At 37.4% G+C, this 23,292-nt stretch overlaps 1 pseudogene; it reads left to right on the top strand.

Moving 5' to 3' along the window:
- The first annotated feature begins 20,762 nt into the window (after positions 1-20,762).
- LOC114214872 (small nuclear ribonucleoprotein F pseudogene) lies at positions 20,763-21,075 on the top strand (annotated as a pseudogene).
- The last annotated feature ends 2,217 nt before the right edge of the window (positions 21,076-23,292 follow it).

Below are 23,292 nucleotides of genomic sequence, written 5' to 3'. Positions count from 1 at the left end.
AGGGCATGGGGGGATGGGTTAGCCTGGTGATGGGTATTAAAGAGGGCACATTCTGCGTGGAGCACTGGGTGTTATATGCAAACAATGAATCATGGAACATTACATCAAAAACTAATGATGTAATGTATGGTGATTAACATAACATAATAAAATAAATTTAAAAAAAGCTACCACTTGTCAACTGTTGGCATTATATCAAAGAAAACATCCACAATTACATGAAAGAGATCTTAAAATACTCCTCCTTTTCTCAGTACATATCTGAGTGGGGCTAGATTATTTTTATATATTTTTATATATCAAAACAACAGATTGCAACCATTTGAAAGCAGAAGCAAATATGAGGATCCAGTTGTTTTCTATTAAGCCAGATATTAAAGAAATTTGCAAAATTGTAAAACAATGTTGCTCTTCTCCTAAACATTTTATTCTGGAAAATTACTTTTCATAAAAATAAGTAGGCGTCTATATTAACAGGTGGCAGATTTATTGTTTAAAATAAATTAACAAAAATATATTTTATCTTCTTAGTTTTAATTTACAGTATGGTATATATTAATAGATAAAACCCATCTAAGCAAAAGTTCTGGGGCCCCCAATTTTTAAGAATGTAATGGGACTCTGAGACTACAATATTTGCCAACACCCGACCTAATCAACAGAAAGTTATTCAAAGGTGCAGACCCTTTAAGAATCTGATAATCTTTGAAGAGTCTGACAGACAACACCCAGCATTCCATTCCAAGGATGTCCAGTAATCTCTTTCTTCCATTTCCAAATCTTGGATAATTTTTCCTGACATTGTTTACTGTGTATAGAGATCATATTTTTACTACGTAAATTCAGTATTTAAGGGAAGATTTAAAATGTGTGCTGGAGCTCAGCCTGTAAAAAAAAAAAAAAAAAAAAAAAACAGCATTTACCTATGACTACATAGGCAGAGTGAGAATTCTACTATAAGCTTTTTTTTAATACAATAAATTACAGAATCACACACACGCACACACACACACACACACACACACACACAGCAAACTTCCCCCCCCCAGGAAGTTCCAAGTACAAAAGCAGTAGGTTATCAATTATGATGTTCTTAGAACAAGGCATGAATAAGAATTGCCAGGAGGGCCAATGAAGGCACAAAATGTATCCATGATAGACTTTTTGAAGGAAATAATCAGGAGAGAGGAAAAAAAAAACACAATTCCCCATCCCCCTTGACAAATGCAGGACATCTGGTCACTTTAAGGAAGCATATGGATACCAAACATTAGCTGAGAGTTCCTTCTGTTGTTCTTACAGAAACTCTAGAACTCAAGAGACTACCATTTCTTATTTTAAAACAAACAGGGAAAAAAAGAATATATTTGTACTATAAATTCCATGGTAGACTGAAGGTACAAATCTGACTTTTAGAGCAAATCTACCATATTCATATCCCTAAAGTTTGGATTTCATGACAGGTTTGTATCCCACGTTCTTAGGGCATGGATCCCCGTAGGCATATATATTAGGGCATCTGAAAACAAAGGGGACGAATGCTTACTCTTTAAGGATAACCAGTATTCTATGCTCTGCAAGAGAACATGTAATAGAGCAAGTTAAGAGCCAGCCATTTAGAAATTAAAATCAAACCTGAAGTTGAACAATCTTTTGTAGAATTTATAGTCAAGGGAAGTCTACATACAATTAAAGCAAGGGAAAAATTATTTATTTGACACAGTTTGGGTAAAACTTTACGAGTCATTGAATAATTAAGGCATGTTCACCCCACATACAAGTAACAAACCTCTTGAAAAGACACGTCTGCAGAATCAATAGGGACCTCAGGGGATGTTTAGGATTCTTTCAGTTCCCTCTCCACTGATTGAGCCAAAAGGTAACTTCAGGGGAAATAGTTCAAGATAGGAAAATAACTAAAAATGTTATTTTATTCAAGAAAGCCATCTCTGTCTTGTCTTCTTTACTAAATGTCTTTGCCTTTAAAACAATCTCCCCCGTTTGTTTTTTACACATACCTCGAATTATAGAAAAGTGGCCTAATTTTAATTTGTCGCAGCTGAGGTGGCCAGAACAGATAAATAAATCCCGTCTGAGGATATCCGAAACAAAAATCAAATGCAGGTTGGCCAGAGGGATGAAAAAAAATTTCAATTTGGTGGGTGTTTTTTCAGGTGCTACCTGTTAAATGGAAAGCTCTCTCCCCCCTCCCTCCCTGTCCACCTCTCTGCGTCTCCCCCCTTCCCCCACCTCCCAGTCTCTGTGTCTTTCTCTCTCTCCTCTCTGTTTCTCTCTCCTCTTCCTCACTTTCTCTTTCTCTGTCGTTCTTCTGGTTTATGTAGAATGATAAAGATGAGAAAGGGCCTACAGTTTCTCACAGCCAGTTCTCTCTTGCCCCCTCAAACAGCACTTGCACAGAGAGAATTATGAACCAAGGAGCTGGCAGTCCTGGCCTCACTTATGTGAGCTGTTTTAAAATGTGAGAGAAAGGAGAAAAAACCCATTTTTAAAAACAGTTCAGCCTGTATGATCCTGAGGGACACACACACACACACACACACACACACGTGCGTAAACTTTGGGGAAAATTTTTTAATCTAGTCAATTTAGATGCTAAATTTGGAAATTTATCCACTAAGTGAAAATTACAGTTCCAGAGAAAAATTTTTAATACATAAATACACACACATACACATACTGCATAGACTTTGGTATTTTGGGGGCAACGTCAGTGGACAGATATTCCTTTGATAATTGACAATGGCTGTGTGAAATATCAATTCTCAATGAAAAAAATGCAATAAAATAATTTGAAATGTCATATTAACTTCTTTTTCTATGTCCAATTCTCTTTAGTGTGCCCCTCACACCCAGATTAATACCCTGTCCATTTTATATCATTTATGTATTATCTGGTATCTTTTTTTAATTCTACATAGACTATTTTCTCTAGATATTAGTAAAAACAATACCAAGGCAAGTTTCTGTATCTCTGGATTCCAGCTAAAAGAGTAAGTGCTAATTTAAAAATAGACATATAAAACACTTGTTTGGATTTCATTAAATTAGACACCCTAGTTAAAATGATTCTTTGGGGCACCTGGGTGGCTCAGTCAGTTAAGCATCTGCCCAAAAGAATCATTTTAACTAGGGTCCTGGGATGGAGCCTGGCATCAGGCTCCCTGCTCAGTGGGGAGTCTGCTTCTACCTCTCCCTCTGCTCCTTCCCACTGCTCATGCTCTCTCTCTCTCAAATAAATAAAAAATCCTTTAAAAATATATATATATAAACAAATGATTCTTAAAAGGATTGAATGGACCATCTTGTGTTGTTAGCATAGGGCTCTTATCAGCAGTTTACTACCTAATGGCCCCACCTCTAATGGCCCCACCTCTGGGAGCACAGTCCCAAGATCTGTACAGGCACTGCTACAGAGGTTGCTGTTTCAAATCTTGGGAGCCCAGGGCAATTCCCAGGCCAGATCTCAGACTGGAACAAAGTCATAAATCACCTCCTTGAATGTCCACACTTGAACATGAGGCTTGTCACTTCATTTAACCTACTTTGCAGGGAGATTGTGAGAGGAAAAAAAAAAAGTAATTTTGTCACTAGTTCCAAGATTTCAGAGATAAGTAATATATGGGAGAGATTACAATAATAATTGCTTCCAAGCGCTTGCTCCCTGCATATTAACAGTATATGTCAAAGTTTTCAGTCAAAGTAAAATAAGAAATGCTTGGAAAACTGAAATCTAATCATTTGAAAGTTAGTAGATCTGAAGCTTTGCTACTAAATAAATATGTCATGGGCATCACCAGGCATTTTTAAGCTTTATTTTTTGGACTATAAAAATTTAATCATAATGTTCGTTATGCTACTTTTTATGGAGGATTTGTTAGGATATGTATATTATATAAAAACACTTTAAGTAAACTAAACAAATACCATCATTTAAATATAAGAACTATCTGAACTGATAATGCAAACCAAGTTTTTACGCATAATTTTTGTAAAGCTGATGGAATTTTTATAATGTTAAATTCACTCACTAGTCCCTAGTTCCATCTGTGAAACCATTTTTCTTTTATCAAGACAGTGTTATTAATGATATGATCACCTGCAAATTCTTGAATTTTGAGATGGACTCTAATATTGACTCTTTAAGAAAAGCATATATTTTTTCTTTATAATTTTTCTTTTCTTTTTTTTTAATTTTATTTATTTATTTGACAGAGAGAGAGCACAAGTAGGCAGAGAGGCAGGCAGAGGGAGAGGGAGAAGCAGGCTCTCTGCTCAGCAGAGAGCCAGATGTGGGGCTCGATCCCAGGACTCTGGGATCATGACCCGAACTGAAGGCAGACACTTAATGACTGAGCCACCCAGGCGCCCCATTCTTTATAATTTTTCATCTAGGAAAATAAGGAATGCAATATTTACTAGATCACAATGAAGGATGGCTTATTTTAGGCAAAAAGTATATTGTTTGCAAAATAAATACATTATTGATATCCTTAGTGTTGACAAAAAGTAAATAGATGGGTAAGGATTCATTGTCAAAGAAGACCTTTAAAAATTCTAGGGTTAGAAAAGCATCCTTTAAGTGCTTGAGGTAGTTTGAACTCTTTATTCAGCTGTACATGAGGAGGGAGTTTCCTGAGGATTTAGATGATGGCGGGATTTGCTGTAAGACTTGGAGCAAGAACGCCTTTTGGTGAGTTTGTGAAAACTCCTCTGACCAAATAATTCTTTGGATAACTATATCCTAGAGTCTGTACTCTTTAAGAACTGACATTCAAAATCAGGGCTACTTATGTGCAATTAATATCTCATATTGTTGAGAAAGTAAGAATTTATTTTATTTATTTTAAAAGATTTACATTTAGGAAAGGTCTAGGTATCATTTTCTGATTTTCACTCTCCATTTCTTTTCAATAACTTGTCAACGTCCCTCTGTTTGGTTACTTTATATTCTGGATTGGGTAGTCCTTATCAATCTTCACACTTGGAGTCCATATACTTCAAGATACAATAAATTTCAATATACAATGTGGCCAGAATTTAAGTTTTTAATAATTCCTCGATTGAAAATAAAAGGCACAAAATCTCTTTCAAGGTAACCAAGACAGAATATTTATTAAAGGAGACTGGAGAAGAACAAGCCGCCAATAGTGTCGGAAGCCTCTTCTTGCCCCTTAAATCTCTCAGGCTCCTAGATTTTCCAATCTCTCTATGTCGATACCTAGGCTCCAGGGTTAATAACCTGGGAGGTAGGGTTAGGCTGGATTGATTCCTCAACTTTTAATATACACCTTACTGTTGGTAGAGAATATAGGGAGGTTGACAGTAAAATAATCAAAATGGCAATTAAATTATCTCCTAGATTCTCACCTAAAATGGTGTGCTAACATTTCACACTTTCAGCTTCTGGGCAATAATACACTGGGTGAGAAAACTTTCATATAGATTAGTGTTTTCATATGGACTAATATTTAGAATTATGGAAGCAGAGAAACAACCTCCATGCTTCAATATTTCAAAGTAGGGTCTTATATGGCCCAATCACCAATACTGACTTTCGAGTCCCCAAGGAAAATTAAATTTCGCTGTGAGTAAAGACTAAACTAGGTAAGTAGCAGGTGTTTTGACAGAGAATATAAAAATATTAAAACAAAAGGTTGTGGAGGCATAATTGAAGACAGTAAACTCCACATAATTACAGTAGAATATGGTAAGCTTTGGCATATTGGATTCACCCACAAAACTACTGCCACATCAAGATAACAAATATTTCCATCACCACGAAGTTTCCTCTTGCCCTTTATAACCCTTCCCTGCTATCCCTCATGGGGCAACTGCTGATTTACTTTCTGTTACCAGGGATTAATTTTCAATTTATAGAATTTTATATAAATTCAATATAGTATCACTGTTTGATTGCCTGCATCTTTCACTCAGAATAATTACTTTGAGATTCATCCATGTTATTGAGTATATTAATAATTTGTTCATTTTTATGGGTGAGTAGTGTTCCATTACATGGATACCGCACAGTTTGTTTATTCTTTCCCAAGCTGGACCTCTGGGTTATCTCCAGTGTGTGGCTATTACAAATAAAGCTTCCATGAACACTCATGTGCAAATCTTCATGTGAACATAGGTTTCATTCTGTTTTGGCAAATACCTAAGGGTGAAATGGCTGAGTCATATGGCAGATGAATGATTAACATTATAAAAAAAACTGTCAGACTTTTCCAAAGTAGTTTATCATTCTGCATTTTCACCAGAAGTATATATAAAAGTTGCAATTTCCCTAGCACACTTGGTATGATCAACTATTTTTACTTTTAACCAATCTAATTTAGCAGCAGCTAAAATCTCTGTTCAGTATTTTCAGCCATGTATCTCTTGCTTTCCATGATCTTCTTGAAGTCACATCTGACTTTGCAATCCAGCAACAGTTTATATGAAGATTTGGGGGTTTCCCACCTGTGGATTCATCCTTTTCAGAATCTCTTCCTTAATTCCCATCCTGGAAGCCTCAAACTCTCTCCTCCGAAACCACCAGCTAGTAAGACTGGTTTTTTCCCTTGAGTTCCACCAACCTCATATCATAGACTGACCCTTAAGCAAATATGAACATAAATCCCACCCATATTTCAAGGGCTTGAATTCTCAGTAGATTCTGCCTGCTTTTGGTTGCTCTGTAGTACCTCCTAATAAGTAAATAATTATGAAGAAAAGTCATTTTACTTGACCATGATGCCCCTCCAACCATTTGATTAGCATTTTCCTTTTCCCTTTCAAGTTTGTTAAAATAAGTTTTAACTATAGTGTACTTATTTTTCTTACCATCTATTACCTACTTCATCTACTACAGAATGGCTTAAATTTTTACCACTATATTAAAACTGTGCATATAAGTCATTAAAAGTAATTCCTTATCAGGCTGAAAGGCTTGTTCACTCTAAGTTCACATGAAATTGTTGACTTTGTTTGTTTTTTACTAACTGCATCAACTCCAAATTTCTAATCTCAACCTTCACCTTTGAAGTTTTTATTTTTTAGTATTAATAAAGCTAAATTTTTATTATGTTATTTTTCTAAAAGATGGTCCTTTTAAGAACTATGTAAGATTTAAGGTTTTGCATTGAGATATTAATAATCAAAACTGTGTCAAGGAAGCAATAAGTATTAGTCTGTATTTAAAAAGTAGAATTTTTGTAAAACTTTCATACATGTGGAAAAATCAGCCAGGGTTGATAAAGGAGTAAAGATAACATTTTCTATGTGTTTCTTCAAATTATAGCCCAATTACCCCTCAAAAACATTTTGTTCTATTCAATTTCCTAACAGTATTTAAAGAGATGCTGTTAGAAAATAAAAAACAAAACAAAACAACAACAACAACAAAAAGGAAGTTCCAGCTAAGAGAACATAACTGGGGAGCTGTTCTAAATCTGGCTTCATCTCTGGAAAAGTAATCCTTCTGCCAATTAGATCTTGGAATTTACAGTGTTTTTATAGGCAAAGTAGTCAAGTTAGCTCAAATGAAAGCTGTAGCCAAATTTATAGGAAAATGTGTCATATAGGCTTTCTAAGTATGTATCAGAAGATATAGCATGAAGTTGAGCTACAGGTGAGCAAAGAATTTTCTCCAGCAAATTCTCTCGGCAAACAGATGTATTGTTCTTGGGGGCAGTTGGTGAAGAAATAGCTCAGGAATCCATAATGTGAACAATCATCCAATGTCTTCTCAATACCTAGAAGAAGCCCAGACATGTCTCCATAACTTAGAATGATGACAAATTTTACTGCTTTATTTAGTTATCAGTACCCTGAAATTGATTAAGAAACCCAACTCAAATATAATTTTTAGATTAAGAAATACTAAAATCACATTTTCCTGCTCCTATTTTCAGTGATTTCTAGATTTATCAAAAATAACTTGAAAATTGAAGACACTTATATCAATCCCAAATAAAAATCACTAAACTGTTCACAACTCAACACATAATTATTGATCACCCATTATGTGCAAATCACTGTTATTTACTGACTACCCATTATGTGCAAATCACTATCACTATCCTGAAAGAGACAGACATATAAAAAAGTTATGTATATTACAACGGGATAAGTGCTACAGTAGAGGCAAATACTAAGCATACTGACTAAAGAGAAAGAAAGAATTAACTCTTCCTGAATGTATTACAGAGGAAAGGTCATTTGTTAAGAGTTTCAAGAATGAATGGGAGTTTGCACTTGCACAAAGTTGGAGAGGGCTCTCCCTGGCATTCAGAGAATGCCACTGTACCCAGAGGATTAGATAATGGGGGGAAATAGCCTCAGATGAAGCTATGAAAAGGTCAGTGGGAGGTATTTCAGGTAGAATTATCTACAGCAGAGTAAGAAAAGTAGAGAGACTTCTTAGGGATTGTAGTATTCCAGGTAAAATGTATGAGTCCAAACTAGGACACAAAGGAAGTTCTCAGTACACAAGTTCAGGGAAGAAAAGAGGAAAGGAGAAAGGCTTACAAAGAAGGGAGGGAGAGGAAGTTAAATCTTACTCTTTCATTCCTCAGATGAAGAAACTGAGATCCTGAGAAATAAAAGTACCTTATCCAGTCTACAGAAATAGCATGTTAGAACTTCCAGGCGAGAGTGCCTTATATGGGGGAGGGGAGTTTAACTTAGAGCATTAATAAGAAACCTAAAAATAATAGCCTCTGCAGAAATTTTACCATCTTTGCTGACTTATGTAAAATAGTAATTTTAACCTCAAGAAAAGCATGTGTTACTGACTGGAATGTAATGTTACTGGCAATTTCTTTGTACATATTTTCCAAGACTTCATAGAGATCTTTCTTTCCTTAGACCAAAGCTCACATTTGCTGAAATCCTGTTGCAGTACAATATGAGATTCCTCTTCTCATATGTCTACATTTCTATGTATGTCTTGATTATCATCAAACTTTTCAGGGTTATAGTTAAATTTTTCAGGGTTATTATTAAATTTTTTATCTTTATACAACCTCCATAACTTCCCCAAAGGTAAGATACTACAAATAACCTGTAAGATAATATATTTTTAATAAAGTTAATTGTTTACTTACATTTTCCAGAACACACTATTTATGTCCAAGAAGAACCAAATGGGGATTCATTTCCTCATTCTTTACTCACTTAAATATAAACCCTATTCAAGTTAGACATCTTGAGTTCAATGTGGCCAACTCTTAAAAACAGACATAATGTTTTATAACCATGCCACAGAAAGAGTTAGAACCAAATTTTAAAAGTTTAGTTGACTCATCACAACCCGTATCAATTATCAAACTGATGCAAAGTTAATATTATCATAATTTCCAGGTTTCTGTTTCTGTTAGTACCAACACCATAATTACAGTCTCCTGGACTAAAAGCTTTGACATCATTTTTGATTCTGTCCTCTTTTTGCCATTATGAGCACTTTATTAGCAAGTCCATTTGCAGCCTCTTATATAAAACTGCCTTATCCTCCTAATAATAATCTTTCTCTCATCTATTTTCTCTTAATTTTTTTACCTTTTTATAGCACTTACTAAAGTATAACTTGTATTATAGCTGTAAAAATATCTTTCTACCCTACTGAGAGAAGGGGTAATATCTTCCTCAATTTTCTAAACCCTGCAATGCCTAAGTCCCCACTTATGTGACTATAACTACCAAACACAATGTTTGGCATATAATAGGCACACAGTAGGCCATTAAAACATGTCTGTCAAATTCTAAAGATTTTAACTATCATTATAAGACAGATCTTCATGAATCATTATTTTCAATGAGATTTTGTACAAACTCTCCACTGCTTATTCTATCAGGAGTAAACTTCTCTTTCATTCTTTTAAATTCTGTCAATATTTCTTCACTGAACGTTTCTAACATATTACCAACTCCCAAACAAATTCTCTGTTCCAGTTGGAATCCCAACTGACTTCTAACCCCACCCTTCCTTAATCCTTATTTTATTGGTTTTTGCCCAAATGGAGAGCCTTTAGCTCCTTTCCAAATTCTGCCCACATTCTAGATCCAGCTTGGGTACAGCTGGTCTAGGATATCTTAAGAGACCATTTTGACTTCCACTGATTACCTTCTCTTCTAGACTTAATTCCTTTATTTATTAAATATAGCATTGTTAGATTTAAATGAGACTATGGGTACATGATATCCAGGGAACAGGAGACACTCAATTAATGAGGTACATGAAAATACAAGAATTGCGACATTAAAGCAATTCATTACAATTACAATAAACATCACTAGTGACTATGAATTTAAGTTCTTTATGAGATAGAATTGCTGAAAAGACAGTGTTATCACAAATTACTCTCCGATAATGGTGATCTACCACTTCACAATTTCCTGCAATGACAAACTTATTACTGCCCAACATAGGGAAAGGAAACATTTCCTGAGATAACACCATGCTTACCATCATTCAGAGAACTTCCACACATTCTTTACCTTGTAATACTTTGCTATTTATTGGAGACCTCTAGTTTGTTAGAAGTCCTTAATCCAACTAAGGAGCCAAAGGTATGAGCTGCATAACAAACCACTTCTAAACTAAGTGACTTACAACAGCGTTTATTCTCACAAGTCTGCACATCAACTGTTGTTCTTCCAATCTAGGATGGACTCAGCTGGACTGCTGTGCTCCAGGAATGAGATTTATTCCATTCATCTCATTCTAGGACCTAAGTTAAAATGGCATGTTCTTCTCATGATTCAACACCACAGCACCAGAGGTCAACCAAATCTGGCAGGCACATTTAAAGTATCTGTTTGTGTCCACTAACATGTCCACTAGCGTTCTATCAGCCAAAGCATGTCAGACATCCAAACCTAACATCAGTGCAAAATATATATGTGCTGAACAACAAATCAGACTATCACCAAGATAGTCTAGATTCCTAAACACCGGGGTGGGCAGGTAGAGTGATGATCCATTAAAAACAGAAATGCAAGGAAACAAAAGATGAAGGGAGATAATTTCCAAGGGAATGCTGGAGACAAAAATTAGAGACAACAAATCTGACTCCAGGGACAGGAAGTAATATAGTCCTTGTGGTTAAGAGCCTAGTTTTTGAAATTGAAGAGCTCCAGGCTTGAATTATGATGCTGCTGCATACTCTGCCACATACTGCCACATACCTGGGCACGCAAATTACCTCTTATACTTCAGTTTCCTGATGTGTTATGCAGAAATTAGTAATCCCTACTTCATTGGATGATTGTAATCTGGAATGGTATCATGACCATATGGATCACTAAACACAGTTTTATATATATAATATATATATCTAGCTATTTTTATATTTTTGGAAATATTTTCCTATTGTTTTGCAACACCCCCTATCTTCTGGAAACAGCACTCTCTTAAATCTGTTTCGAACAGGGTAGCTGCTAATTGTACAGTCGGTCAAGTGCCAAACTCTCGATTTCAGCTCAGGTCATGATCTCAGCGTCATGAGACTGAGCCCTGTATCAGGCTCCATGCTCAGAGGGGAGTCTGCTTGGGACTCTCTCTCTCCCTTTCCCTAATCCCCTCCCTTTGCCCCTCCCCTCACTCTCTCTCTCTCTCTCTCTCTCTCTCTCTAAAATAAATAAATAAACCTTAAAAAAAAAAAAAAAAAGAGCTGCTAATTGTAGTACCCAGATCCCTGGCCATATTAATTGGTTCAAAGGACACTCGACCTAGATAGAGCCAGCTACAGAAATATGGATTCTGGTTATTTCACTACTAAACTTCTTAAGTTTCCTAGGAGATTATGGCCAGCCCTATCCTGAAATGAGGAAGGAGTGAAGACATCTTGTTATGACAAAAAGTATGGGCCCATCACTGTAGAATGGCTACCAGATATAAAAGAAGGGTAGGCATGGATCTGAATGCTTTGTGGTGTGGATGTCATTAAAAATATCTTACATCACACCTTCTTTCAACCTTACCTGCTTCTTGCACCTTAACCACTTGTTCTACCTCAGCTTCTGCTGTGGTTGAACAACTCCTTGACAAAGACTTCAAAAGCACTTGTATGTTTGGGCTTCCTCTCCCATACCCCTGCCACTGCAGTGGAAGAAACAAGCCTGGGCAAGTACACTGGTTTTAGAAGGAGAGTGAGAGACACTTTCAGTGGAGCCAGACTACCCTAGCTAAGGCCGGCCTGGTCCCGATGGTCCCAGATACCTCTCAGATGTATGCGTCAGCCAAGCTGCAACTGACCAACTCAGGTCTGTAAGAATACGTGACTTTTGCTATAAAACTCTGAAATTTGAGCTTTTTTTTTCTTTTTGGCTGTAACAGACACATTTACTTATCAATCTCTGTCTCTCCCGAATGTTATATGGAGGCACATAAAATAGGGAGAACAGAGAATCTGGCTAGCTGTGCCAGTATTTATCACACAGTATCTCTAGCTCTTCAGGATATATGCAATTTAGAATAGGGGCCAACAAAGTATAGCCCTCAAGCCAAACTAGTCTGTGACCTATTTTTGTATGATCTGTGTGCTAAGAATGGTTTTTACATTTTTAAGAGGTCATTAGAAACAAAGAAAGACAAGTATGTGACAGAATTCTGTACATTGTAAAATATTTACTATCCAGCCTGTAGATTTAGATCACAAATTTCTGAAAGAACAGACTATACCACCTCTAGCAGGGACGAAACTTTCTTTACATCCCTAGTCCTTCTAGGCTATATTATCGAAATTCAAACAAAGTTTCCTCAGTCAAGGCCCTACAAAAACAAGAGTCTCTCATCTCAAAACTGGAGAATTTAGGGATGTGATAGGTCAAAGGAACTTAATCAGGGCATTTGTATTCTTATTTTTTAATTTTGACATTTAAATTTTAGTAATGCATGTTTTTGAAATCATGAGAAAATACATGTTCATTTTAGAATTTTTTGGAAACTGACGTAAAGAAATAAAGAGGCATAAAGAAATAAAAGATCATGTTTAACTCAAGTAAGTAGAAGCCACCACATTTAACTCCTTAGTATTCTTTCCAACTTTGTTGTGTGCGTAACATTGCCTAGCTGAGATAATGCCGAATGTTAAATTATGTAAGCTGTATGTCACACTTACTACTAAAACTTAAACATTATCCAATTCTTTTTAAAAACCTTTATAAATATAATTTTAATTGAGTCTTTAAATTTTATTCTTTATAACATTAGGGCTATTAAAAATACTCTTATAGGTTTAAAGTATTACATTGTTTCCAGTGTTCTTTTCTTTTAATTTTTAATAATAAAGTTATGAATACTTTTGGAAATAAAATCTTTCTTGTTATTCCAAATTATAATCCTAGGATAGAGTCTAAGAAGTGTTTTGTATAAGATTAAAGGATATGTGTATTTTAACTACTAATAAATAGTTCATTTTCTTGCCAAAATGGTTCCATGATTTTACACAGCAGTACCATGTCCATCAAGCTGTATGATCTTTTCTAGTTTGAAAGTCAACATTTTCCTTTGAGTTCGTTAATCACGTGTATTTTTCCTTTTATAAATAATTTTGATCCTCATTTATCTTTTATCGGTTTTGATTTTTTTATAAATCGATATTCATTACATATAAAAGCAAAACATTTTTATGGTTCCTGCAGGTTTTTCTCCAGTGTATTACTTTTGTTCACATGTTTTTACATACATTCTTATTTTTTTCATATACTCTTAATGCTATTAAAGTAATGGATTTATTCCTTTATCATTTATTTTATTATTTGTAGTGTTTTATTATTAATGTAATATAGGCATATTGTAGGAAACAGAAAACACAGCAATACAGAGAAAAGAAAATTAATAAATCAGCAATGCTTGTGGTAAAGTATTAAATGAAAAGATGATATCTCAACCACTAAACCATAAATATGTTTCGTTCATAAATTCCATTGTAAACCCAATTTTAATCCTTTCATAAAATTAAATAATATCTGCTCTCTATCCATTTCCTACTGAGGTCATTAAGATTTTTATTACTATGAACAATGTCTCAGTAAATACTTTGTCCGCAAATCCTAGATCAGAGTTTTCACTGTGTCTTTAGAATAAATTTCTGAAAGCAAAGCTATTGAGTCAAGGGTTATAAACACTTTAGGACTTGCAACTTGCTTTCTAGGATATTATTTTACACATCCACCAGTAATGCATAAGAACGTGTGCTCACAAAGCTCACAAAACCTGTAAGGATACAGTTTTGAAAAATTTCTGTTAATTGGTATGTAAAGACGTTCATTTTATATAAATGTGCACTTCTTTGGTTACAATTATGTTGGGCATTAAATGTTGTTTTTCAGCTCCAAACCCACCTTTCAATACGTGGCTTGGAGGAACTGACTGGGGCTAGGACTCTGCAAACTATTTCCCTTCAGCCAGCTCTTCCCCAGCTAGGCCCTGTGCCTAGGAGGCCACAGAGGAGACTTGGAGGCTGCAGGAGGATAAAGACCCTTTCTGTTTGTGTCTGTCAGTCTTCCTAGCACTGGCTCTTCTCCCTGCAGCACCAATTGATTCCATGTTCTTTCCACAGTCCCAGAGGCTGCATTTCATTCAACGGCACCAGCACCAACTGGGCCACACTCTCTTCTCAGAGGTCTGGATCTCTGTTCCCATAGGGTCCTCTTATATGCTTCCTGGTTGTGAAAACACCAACGTCTTCCCTGGCTTCCTTCTGCTCTCCTGTAGCGCCTCTCTTCATCACTTCAGAAAGTTCTATTGCACAGCACTACACTTGCCCATGGATTCAAAGGTCTGCCTAGGGCAAACCTTCTCAAGCTCCTCTGTATACTACAATCCCCTGAGGAGCGTTGCAAACTTCCAAAGCCCGGGCCACACCCCAGACCAATCAAATCACAATCTCTGGGGGGTGGATACAGGTATTACTACTACTACTACTAGTAGTAGTAGTAGTAGTAGTAGTAGTACTAGTACTAGTACTACTACTAGTACTACTACTATTATTTTGGAGCTCCATAGGTGATTATAAATGTGCAAACAAGTTTGAGAACCACTAACCTAGGGTGTCGGTTTAAACAAAATGACAGGATAATTGATATTATATATTTTTCTATAAGATTGTCATTGAAGAATAATCACCACTCTCCCTCTCTCTCAAGTTCCTATTGCTGATAACAAGAGAAACTACTTTTATCTTTTTAATGTGGGGCTACCTACAAATTTATCTTTGTGTCAGGCCTAGACAGAAAATGCATTCCTTTGGTGCATTCAAGAAAACTCTTCATCCTTCGTGGAAAAAAAAGGGGGGGGCTAACAGGTATTTTGGTTTCCTGGTAGGCAGGTTGGTTTGTTTAGAACGGCTTATAAGTGGCATTTAAAGGCGCTGAAACAGCTGAAGTGCTCAAGAAAGTGTGAAATTCTTTTCTGCTTTTGTAAACAGGAGAGAAAAATATCACAGGCATCTGACGCTTTCCACTCAATGCCCTGCAATCAGCTAAAGGGAAGGCAGAGCTAACCATTGCAAAGTGGTCTGTGAGCTGACAGAAAGATGTGGTAAACACGGCAGAATGCTCACTGGAAGGGGGTAAAATAAAATGTAAATTTGTGTTTGAATTACCTGGCAAAGGCTAATATTGCCCAGAAGAAGGTCTGGATGTTTGGAAAACAAGAAATCAGAATTTAAAGTGGCTTGATTTGATTTTTTTCACATTACTCCAAATAAAAGAAGAATGCATGCCAAAGGAAGGAAGGGAGATACAGCAAAAGGGTAATCTGTAGCCTTCTTCCATGTAAATGAGTTATTCTACTTAATGAGTACTGCTCCTGCAAGTAATTAGCTGAATATGGAATCTGAATGAATGAATAATGCTAAATGAAATAAGAATTGACCCCAGTCCACAGCTGTTTATTGAAGTGAACCCAGTATGAACCTCTCTGTGGCTGTGGCCTCACATGCAAAGTCAAATGAGTCACTGGTTCAGCTCAGCTAATTCAAACCAAAAATGCAATGCTTGTCTCAATTATCAGAATGTTTCAGGAGAAAATTATTTTTCTTGTGTTTTCCACTTCATTTGCATGTATAGCTTAAGATAATATATTCACAGACACATCTCTTTTCTTTGTATATTTCCCATAATTTTCACACAGAGTAAATATTTGAGGAAAAAAAATTACTCATAGCTTATCTACACTTTATTGTCATTTCTTTACATTAAAAAGAAAATGCTGCCTGAAATGTATTTTCAGGTTTTTACTTTCAGTATTAGTTATTCGTTCAAAATCATTTACTAATTCTTACTATGAGTTAGGCGTCTGGATTGCTTTCAAGTGTAACAAATGAATAAGGTATGGATATGATGAAGTGATTTATCGATATAACTAACTTATGATTGTTCTCCCTAATTTTTTTCCCTCTCCCACTTTGTGGGGAGTGGTGAGATCCATGATATTTCCTTGCCTTGGGGATTGTGTTGGCCTCGGGTAAAATAGTAGCTGCTTCTTTCCCAAATGGAAACAGTACCAATTCTACGGGTTGTAATCCCTAGCAGGGGTACAGACAGACAGTGCATATATCAGTAAGGTCCAGTTAGGAGATGGAAACCACAGAGTAATTTGAACAAGGGCATTTTAACATAAAGAATTATTAACTGTATCAAGGGAATAAACTATAAAAGACAACGAACTCTGAGGCAGGAGTCAGCAAGCTTCGTCTTCAAAAGGGCCAGACTAAATATTTTAGGTTTGCGAACCATAAAGTCTCCGTCGGAACTGTTCGACTCTGCCATTGCAGCATCAAAGCAACCAGAGACACAGTATAAATGCATGAGCGTGGGAGTGTTCTGATAAATCTTTATTTACAAAAACCAACTGCACGTCAAATTTCTGTTCTAAAGAATACCCTAGCGCTGAGGGAGAGAACTCAAGGAAGAAACAAGGAAGGAAAGGGGGCTGACGTCCTAAGGCTGGTATTCAGACCTCTTGCAGAGGTGTACTTGGGCTGCACTGGATGGTGAAGTTCATTCACTGTAGTGCCCTGCCACAGTGAGGTCACAGTCATTAGGCAAGTGGAAGCAGCCGCCCAGAGGGGCGCTGGGAACCTGCTTACTGGCTGGGTGGTGGGCAGCCTGGGGCTCATAGGGTCCACATCAACAGGGTCACAGTGTGTGAGATGGTCGTCAGGCTGAAACTGAGGCCATGAGTTTACTGGGAGATTGTGCATGCCTGGTGCAATGATGGCAGAGTGTCTCCAACCCTAATGCACAAGGAGCAGAGCGAAGAAACTTGGCCGCACAAAGGAACCAGAAAAACAAACGCTTTCCTCCTGTAATGTCTCTCCAGCGCCCTCTAACTGACGAGTTTAGCATCATGCTTGCTACAAAGCAGGTGATGAATGCTTAGGTTGGGAGCTGAGAGGTGATAAATGGATCAGTCATTGTCACAGTGCATAGAATTCCTAATAATACCAAACAAATCCTACCACGGAACAGGTATGCATCTAAGGGCATAATTTCAGGCGGACTTTCTACAATTGTACAAATTCTGTTCTTTCTGCCAAACGTTTGTTTCCAAACTTCCTCGACTGTGTCCAAGACTGGTTTCACATTTTGTTACTGTATTTTGAAATGTTGGATTTACGCTTTAATTAAGTTAAAACACTTATAGAATGGGATTCTGCTGCACAAGCATATCTATTTTCATTTTATTTCAGTAGACTGTGCAAGACTTTGGGAAAATACCAAGGCAAAATCTCATTCTGGAGCCACGAGGGTGCTAGGATACCTGCTTCCAGTTCCAACATATGGCCTCTGCCTACCTTCCCTTTTTCCCTTTCATGATTTCCCCCACAAACATGACTAATAGGAGTACTGCCCTAGCAGGTGCAATATGTACACCTTTTTCTCTCCATTTAGCCCCGTACTCACAATACCAGACTAGGTAAACTGAGCTCCCTCTATGAATAAACCCATACTGAGAGTCAGATCAGAACCCTGAGAAACAAAGATCCAAGTTACCCATACATAGAATAACAGTAGCAAATACTATATGAGGGCATGTTTTCTATGTGCTGGGCACTATCCTGACGTATTTACGTACACTAACTCATTTAATCCTCATAGCATTCCTAAGAAGAGGATGCAGTTATTATCCCCATTTAACAGAGGCAGTAACTGAGGCCCAGAGAGGTTAGGTGACTTTCCCAAAGCAAGTGGCAGAGAGGCATGAAATTGAAGCATCTAAAATTTAACAATCTTCACAGATGATTCATATTTTCAGCTTTAATTGACAAAAGTATAATTGACAAAATTGTATAAACTGTATTAGGCTTCACAGATGACTCTGAGATGCAAATAGGATTAAAAGCCAACTATAAGGAAATATGTTTATTTGAGCCATACATTTCATTTTATTCCATCACCTTATATTCAGTTCTACCAATATTGTAGAGTTAATTGATTTTTTTAGTTCTACAAAATCATGCAGATGGAAAAAAAATGACCATTTGAGATCTCACAAATATCTTGCCTTTAGTAACCATTTTGCTTCTAGGTTAAAAATAAAAATGTCTGTGATGATTTCCTTCTTATGTTTGGTATCCCCATAGGTCCTCAGGGCTCTTTAGCTGGGTGTTGCTATTACATGAGTTGCCTGAAGCAGAATATCTAGGGAGGAGTTAGGGCTGAAGTCGCTGTGGGCTTTCTCTCAGCCAATGTCAATCAACAGCAGTATTCCAAGAGCCACAAAAGGTGCCCCAGGATACTGCATCAAACATATATATTTGTTATTATGCATGCAAAAAAAATATTTCAGATAATTCTGATTTATCTCCCCAAGAGCAAAAGTCCTGCAATATTCCACTATTCAACTCCAAAATGAATAATAATTGTTCCATTGTTAAAAGTGGTTGATCTTTTCAAACAGTAACTCAATATGATCTTGCCTCAGATGTATTTCAATAATGATAGCTATTTTCTACTTCTCAGCCAACTCATAAGAAATACATAACTAGCAGAGACTGAATATCTTAGAATGCCTAGTTAAAGGTGTTATGAGTTGAAGGAAGAATATATATGCTTCAGAAGGAAATTTGGAGTGGTTTTACTTTTCAAAGATGTATTTTTTTCCATACTCACAAGCACAGAGAACAGACTGGTGGTTGTCAAAAGGGAGGGGATGGTGGAATGGGCAAAATAGGTGAAGAAGATCAAGAGGTCCAAAATTCCAGTTATAAAATAAATAAGCCACGGGGAGGAAAAGTATAGCATAGGGAATGTAGGGAATAATACTGTAATAACTTTGAGTGGTGACACATAGTAACTACATTTCTTCTGGCAAGCATTTTGTATGTATATAATTGTCAAATCACTATGTTCTACACCTGAAATTAATATTATATGTCAACTATAGTTCAATTAAAAATAAATAAATAAAAGCAAAAAAATGATGTATTTTTCTCTAAAAGAGCTATTCAGGAAAAATAATCACAGACTGATTTTTTAAGTGCGAACATTTTATCCTCAATTATTTATTAAACGGTATTTGCACACAACCTCAGATCAAGCCACAAGAAGGGAAGCCCAACGCGGTCACCATTGTGTTCGTGTCTGCAACTTCTGACACCCAGCACAGAAGGGGACAAATATAAAATTGCAACAGAAACTGTGATCAAACTGCAAAATCAACAAAAGTCAGTATGACCATACTAGAAAACCATCCATGAGTTATTAAGTGGTCAAAAAAAAATCCTGTTTTTATGGAATCTGTAATAAATTAAATAAATAACCATGAAGTGCTAATCAAAGAGAGGTGTGAGGGGGAATGACATCAGTAACATGGCCAAATAGGAGGTTCCCCCGCCTCATCCATAGTTAGCAATGATGATTTGGCAGCCACCCACAGACAAAAGTGCCTTTGTGGAAGTTATAGAATCCAGGTAGGAGACTGTGAAACCCTGGTGAAGCCCGAGAACAAGGAGGGCCATTTTGAGAAGGCAGTCCTGTGCCCAGGTAGTAGGAAGGCTCACCAACTGTGGCCTTGGCTACAGACCCAGGAACAGTCGTGTCGCCCTCTGGAGTTAGTACAGCTCTGTTTCACCTAAGTCCTGCTACCAGCACCATGCACCTTGTGCCCAGCAACCGCAGCCCCCGCTGTGGACCCAGAAGCAGCACGTGACCCAGCTCCAGCCCCTCTCGTCTGCCAGTCCTCCCTGACCAGGGGCTCTGAGGGAGGCATGCCCATTATGCCCCTGAGACAAATTCGCTGACATTGATCCACCTGCAGATCCTGAAGCAACCCCACAACCGGATTCCATCCTTCAAAGCCACAGTCTGGAAACAGTCCTGCCTGCCCTGGGACCTGCAGGAAGACATTGCCCATCAGTGCCCTCAGGAGTAGGCTCACCAACTGATCTAACTGCAGACATCGCAGCGGCCCTGTGACACAGTTCCAGCCCCACTCGGCTGCAGTCTGGGGCCAAGCATGCCCACCCAAAGACCCGTCCACTGGCCTGTCAGGTGCCCTCCCACAAACCCACAGGGAGACATGCCCATCTGCACACCTGGATGTACACAGATGTGCCTCCAGTGTAATCTCCTCAAAAACTTTCATGTCCTATAATCTTAATCACAAGACTCCACCCAGCCTCCCACTGAGAAGCCTGAAAAACCTCATTCACCTTGCTTCTCACTGTCATATCCAGGTGGACACCAAATCTAAGTTATGTCCCAGAAATGACTATTAAGAATGTATTCTTTAGGCTACTCCAGTCATGAGGGATGGACGACAGCTGGGTCGTGGCAAGTGGCCTGCAGCATCTGCCTGTCGTTGCAATGAGTTTACCCCCTCAATCCAAAACCTCTCCTCAACGGACTAACAGGAAAGCCAGTAATGGGGAAACTTCCGTGAGGAATGGAGTACAAAGGCTACCTAGTACTTGTAGGTGGCTATATGAACATGCAGCTCAAAAACGCAGAAGGATACATAGATGGAGCACTGTCTGGACATTTGAGTGAGGTTTTAATAAGGCGTAATAACGTCTTTTATATCAGGGGTATTGAACAAAAGGGGAAATGAGAGAATAGCATCTTTTGTGGTGAATTTTATATATATATATATATACTTTTAGGCAATAAACATGTTTTTTAACTTGAAAAAAATGTATTCTTTTTCCATCTTTGTTGCCACTGCTTTTCAACGCAATCTTGCATCATAACTGTCCAGAACTGTTGCAAAAGTCTCCTGATTTGGGGGGCACCTGGGTGGCTCAATTGGTTAAGCGTCTGCCTTCAGCTCAGGCCATGATCTCAGGGTCCTGGGAGCCTCCTTCTCCCTCTCCCTCTGCCCCTCCTCCCTGCTCATGCACTCTCGCTCTCTCTCAAATAGATAAAATCCTTTTTTAAAAAAGTCTCCTGATTTTTTTTCTACCTACATTTCCTACATTGTTTTTAGAGAATCTTCATTAAAATTTTTTTCTTTGGATTTAGAAAATAAAGCTGATTATTGCAATTCAACTTTGAAAACCCCAGAACTCTTATTTCTAGATGGTCATTGAATGAAGATTCCAACTTTTTGGTTTGGCAAACAAAACTCTTCACAATCCAGCCCACTTTACCTTCCAAATCATCTCTTCCTCCTCTGCTGCCCCACTGATCTTTTCTGGGGTCTTGGACACACCAGATCCTTTCATAATGCTCCCCGTACCTGAGTACCCCTCCCCTCCTGGAACATTTCCTCCCACCCATTTTTTTTTTAGTTTAATAAACTCCAACCCTCCCTCAATATTCATCTTAGTATTATCTTATAAATCTTATAAGGTGAGGTCCTCAGTGAAACTTCTCTGGTACTTTTGAAAGACTGCATTGATCTCTCTGCTCCCACGGTCCTTTTTCTCATATCTCTGTAATATGATTACACCATGATATTACAATTTATCTGTCTCTTTCTTCTATCCAAAATAGACTGTGAGCTCCTCAAGAGCAGAGGTGCCAGTGTATTCATTTTTAAAGTACGTCTCCTAACCTTGACCTGCAACCACAAAATGTTTCTTCTAGGTGTTGTACACATTTCTCAAGTGACTGACTTGATGTGGTGACACAGGCAAGAAAATGTAGTTTGCAGCAGCTAATAAGTTTGCCCTGTAGAAATATTCATGGACTGGAAACTACCAGAGTCTCCAAAGATATCACTTTCTAAACCACTTATACTTATTCAGAGTCCAATTATTTAGCCAATGGTGGACTGTGCATTTTAGTAGGTACCCATTTAATTCTCTTATAGGGTGGATTCTCTCCTTAAGTTCTGTTTACTTCTTTCATTATTCTCCATTCTGTCTTTTGCCAACCTTTCACAATCCATTTCTAAGCTTCTTGGAGCATTTGTCGTTCCATTTCTGAGGGATTTAGATCCACCCATTCTGCTTGTGCATGTAAGAGGAGAACCAAGAGGAAACAGGATGCAGAAGTACAGATCAGGGATGAGATGTGCCTGGGTCCTGTTCACCATCTCTACCCTGACAGGAACCAAGTCTCAGAAGCACCATCAAATCCAGGCAAACTCCTCTTTCCTCTCCTCCTCTGCCTATAATGGTGACCCCTTTAGTCACCTGTACAAAAACATGTCTAGATTTATGACAGTGTTCTTCATATATGACAGGTTGTCAGAAAAAAAACAGGCCGGGATTGTTCTGTGGGATCCCAGAGGACAGAACTATGACCTGACAGAACTATGAAAGTGTAGAGAACAAATTCCGTAGCAATGAAAAGCTAACAGACAATGGAAGAAAGGTTTTTGTGAGGAGGTGAATTGCCTTCACAAAAAGCATTTAGGTAGAAACAAACATTTGTCACAAAATTTGTCAAGGAGATTCAGGAAGGAGGGATTTCTGAGGTGACTTCCAACAACAGGATCTATGAACTCTACATAACATAAAAACTCTTCTTTCTTTCTTTTTTTTTTTTTTGGCTAATTTTTTTTTTTACCAGAATTCCAAAAGATTCAACTAAAATTATGAGGGCTACTGAAACAGATAGTATATGCTGTGGTTAGCTTATCTTCATGTCCTTTAATCAACCTTGTTGCAATCAAAATGCTAACTTTATTAGGAATGATTAGAAAAGTAAAAGTTGGCTGCACCCTGTGACTTTGAGTATGAATCCATTAGTAAACTTAAAGGGTTAATATATGTTTTTCTAAAGGACATAATTTACTAACAAGAAAAGAGAGGCCCTGTGAAGGAATTTATTTTGATCATTAGCTTGAAGTTTTGGGATTAAATAATGTGTTCCTTTCTTATGCTTTAC

Source organism: Eumetopias jubatus, unplaced genomic scaffold (genome assembly GCF_037043125.1).
Source record: "Eumetopias jubatus isolate StellerSeaLion01/CBP00866 unplaced genomic scaffold, mEumJub1_p1.0 scaffold_8, whole genome shotgun sequence".
NCBI classification, from domain to species: domain Eukaryota; kingdom Metazoa; phylum Chordata; class Mammalia; order Carnivora; family Otariidae; genus Eumetopias; species Eumetopias jubatus.
Note: the sequence above shows the minus strand (reverse complement) of the source record. Positions and strands in the feature narration are given on the sequence as shown.